Raw genomic sequence first — 3,737 nt, 5'->3', positions numbered from 1 at the left:
GAGAGAGAGAGAGAGACGCTTCTCAACTCACCGAGTCACCTGCAGAGTATAGACAAAAGTGAGTGAGAGAGACAAAGAGAGAGAGAGAGAGAGAGAGAGAGAGAGAGAGAGAGAGAGAGAGAGAGAGAGAGAGAGAGAGAGAGAGAGAGAGAGAGAGAGAGAGATAAAACTACTCAAAATAGTTCGCACCGGCGCGGAATGTTTTCAATAGTTTTTTTTTGGTTGAGAGAGAGAGAGAGACAGAGACTTGTGGAGCTTGCGATGGCTGTCGATATTTCAGAGAACGTGGTAGAGCTCAAAGATTTGCTTGAGCAAGCTACGGGATGTCGTCGCGACCTCATGTGTAGAGTCTTATAGTTTTTTTTTGGTTGAGAGAGAGAGAGAGAGAGAGAGAGAGAGAGAGACTTGTGGAGCTTGCGATGGCTGACGATATTTCAGAGAACGTGGTAGAGCTCAAAGATCTGCTTGACCAAGCTACGGGATGTCGTCGCGACCTCATGTGCAGAGTCTTATAGCCTCTGTGATATAGACATTAGAAATGGTAGCAGCCTTGTCTACACAATATTAAGGGAAGGCCACATTACTTCATACCTCAGAAAGTCAAATGATCATCAACGCATTATAAAGCTTGCCTAGTTTTAGCTGGGATCAGGATGTTGAAAATTAAAATATCTAGATATCTCTTTTCAAGGGGCCTCCAAGGAAAAAATTGATGTGATGTGGATTTTAAGGCAAGATCGTTGGAGTTGAAGGTCCATGATATTGATGGCAAGAACTATCATCTGTGTGATTATCATCTGGGTGTGTTGTGTTTGTGTAAATCTATCGTACCTGCGAAATGTAACGTCATTGTTAGGCCTACTCGGATTAACATTATTTTGAAGAAGCGGGAGAAGGGCACCTGGCAATATCTTCATGGGAATGAAGACAAGTCAGAGCTGTGGAGTGATGATAAAGAACCCATGTATGGGCTCATGCAAATAATGAGGAATTTTTTACTTTGTTGCGACTTTGATATAGCGGTCATGATTGGTCCAAAGAACTATTTTGATATGGAAGTAGAACCATCCACTCGATTGGTCTAGAGAGTTGGCATCAATGTTCCTAGGGAAAATCATATGAATTTCCCTTTATGGTAGATTCAAACCTAGGAAAGTTTTCCCACTAATCGGCATTTTTTACAATTTAACTCTATTTTCATGAATTCTCCAAGCGGATTTTCTCCCTCTCCATCTATTTTGATTTTTCAATATCTAGTGCTTACCCAAAACATTTGTGAGAGAAACTAGTGATAAAATCAGCTCAAGGCTAAGCTAAGGCACACTTTTCTCAAACATTGGTTGGCATGGTGGCGGCATCAAACCTCCATTTTTTGATATATATATATATATATATATATATATATATATATATATATAGATATATATATATATATATATAGATATATATATATATATATATAGATATATATATATATATATATAGATATATATATATATATATATATATATATATATATATATATATATATATATATATATATATATAGAGAGAGAGAGAGAGAGAGAGAGAGAGAGAGAGAGTCGGCATGGTAGCGGCATCAAACCTCCAAAAACTAAAAAAAAAGCCCAAAAAACTCAAATAAAATATTTTGTGACTGTAATATTGATAGAATGCCACATGAGATGTTGCTTATCAAACAAAGCTCAATGTTTGTGAGAAAGTAGCTCGGTTTTTTCTTTGCTCGAGAATGTTCGCTCGCCGTTTGGTAAGACTCCTAATTTGCCACCACCTACAAACTATAAGGGAGTTCAAAGATTCATGGGCCATGTTGGTTATTACCAACGGTTTATTTTAAACTTTTCCGAGATAGCTCGTCCCTTGTACAAGCTTCTTATTGAGTTCCACTGGACTGCGGAGTGTGACTATGCTTATGAGTCATTGAAAAAGACCTTGACTAGCGCTCCTATTCTACGAGTGCCCGATTGGAATGTAATTTTCCATGTGCATATTGATGCATCAAACCTTGCTATTGGGTGTGTTCTAGCTCAACCAGGAGAACATAAATTGGACTACCCCATCAGCTTTGCAAGTCGTCAATTGAATGATGCCGAGAGAAACTACACCACTACAGAGCGAGAAGGGTTAGGTATGATTTATGCAGTGAAGAAATTTCGCTACTACCTTCTGGCCAACAAGTTTGTGTTCTATGTTGATCATCAAGCCTTGTTGTATCTAGTAAATAAACCTTGTTCCACGGGAAGAATTACACGATGGTTGTTAATTCTCCTTGAGTTTTATTTTACCATTGTGGTGAGACCTGGTAAAAAACATGTCATGGCTGATCATTTGTCTCGCATACCCAATGGTGAAGCCCCTACTGGAGTCAATGATGAATTGCTTGATACGTCTCTATTCCTAGTCGAAACCATACCTGAATGGAGTGAGAAGATTGTTAACTTTCTAGTTAATGGTTTTTCACCCAAAGAGCTTCGTAAAGACATAGCTCAAAAACTGTTAAAAGAATGTGAACCTTACTCTCTCATTGCGGGAACTCTCTACAGGCTAGGGAAGGATGATATTCTTAGATGTTGTGCCCGTGAGGATGAGTATTTATACATACTGCAAGAAGCCCACATGGGTATAGCTGGAGGACATTTCTCAAGGGAATTAATAGCTAGAAAGGTGTTGCAATCAGGCTATTGGTGGCCAACCTTATTTAAGGATGCATCACTTTTTGCAAAAGGATGTGATGAATGCCAACGCTACAAGATCACACAACAAAAGGATAGGATGCCCTTACATCCTGTTAAAGTGACTCAACCATTTGAAAAATGGGGTTTGGACTTTGTAGTCCCAATTAGTCCAGCAGCTCGTAGCACTCAATCTCGATATATTATCGTTGCCACTGGCTATGTGACAAAGTGGACGGAAGCCAGGGCGACACATAAGGCTAATGCAAGGTCGACTGCCAAGTTTCTCTTTGAGAACATTATTACAAGATTTGGTTGTCCCTTTGAGATTGTGAGTGAAAATGGTACTCATTTTATAAATGGAGTAATAAAAGAACTCACTACCAACTTTATGATAGCTCACCATAAATCCACACCTTATTATCCACAAGCAAATGGCCAAGCTGAGAGCACCAATAAGACCTTAATCTATATCTTAACCAAAACGGTGGAAGCTTATTGCACAGATTGAGATTTAAAGCTAACATCAGCTCTATGGGCTTATCGTACTGCGTATAAAGTAGCCATTAACTGCACACTATTCAAGATGGTGTATGGCCAAGAAGCGTTTATGCCATGGGAGTTTGTCGTTTCTAATCTTCGAGTAGCTTCTCAAGAAGGTTGGGATGGTAACCCCTTGGTTGAGCGATTATATATCCTTGAAAGGCTAGATGAAGAGAGGCAATTAGCTGTGCAAAATGCACTTGTGGAGAAAGATAGGAGGAAGAAATGGTTTGACCGTCATCTAAAGAACAAAGATATCAATGTTGGTGATAAATTCCTTATGTATGGAGTGCGTAACGAAAAGAAAAAGTTGAAATATGCGGGAAAAGGACCATATAGAGTATGTGAGATCACCCCACAAGGAACCATTCGTGTGGAGACTCTTGATGGAATTGAAACCATTGGATTCCTCAATGGGAGAAAATTTAAAAGATACTATGATCCTTTAAGACAAGAGGAGCTACGTGTCATCCATACGAAAAAGACAGCCAAGGCTCAAAC

At 39.1% G+C, this 3,737-nt stretch overlaps 1 pseudogene; it reads left to right on the top strand.

The window, feature by feature from the left end:
• Positions 1–261: 261 nt before the first annotated feature.
• On the top strand, positions 262–1,085 carry LOC147432830 (uncharacterized; annotated as a pseudogene).
• The last annotated feature ends 2,652 nt before the right edge of the window (positions 1,086–3,737 follow it).

The sequence above is a fragment of the Adiantum capillus-veneris genome, chromosome 20, assembly GCF_014529385.1.
Source record: "Adiantum capillus-veneris isolate H3 chromosome 20, ASM1452938v2, whole genome shotgun sequence".
Classification (NCBI taxonomy): Eukaryota; Viridiplantae; Streptophyta; class Polypodiopsida; order Polypodiales; family Pteridaceae; genus Adiantum; species Adiantum capillus-veneris.
The sequence above is the reverse complement of the archived record's forward strand: the minus strand, read 5'-3'. Positions and strand labels throughout refer to the sequence as shown.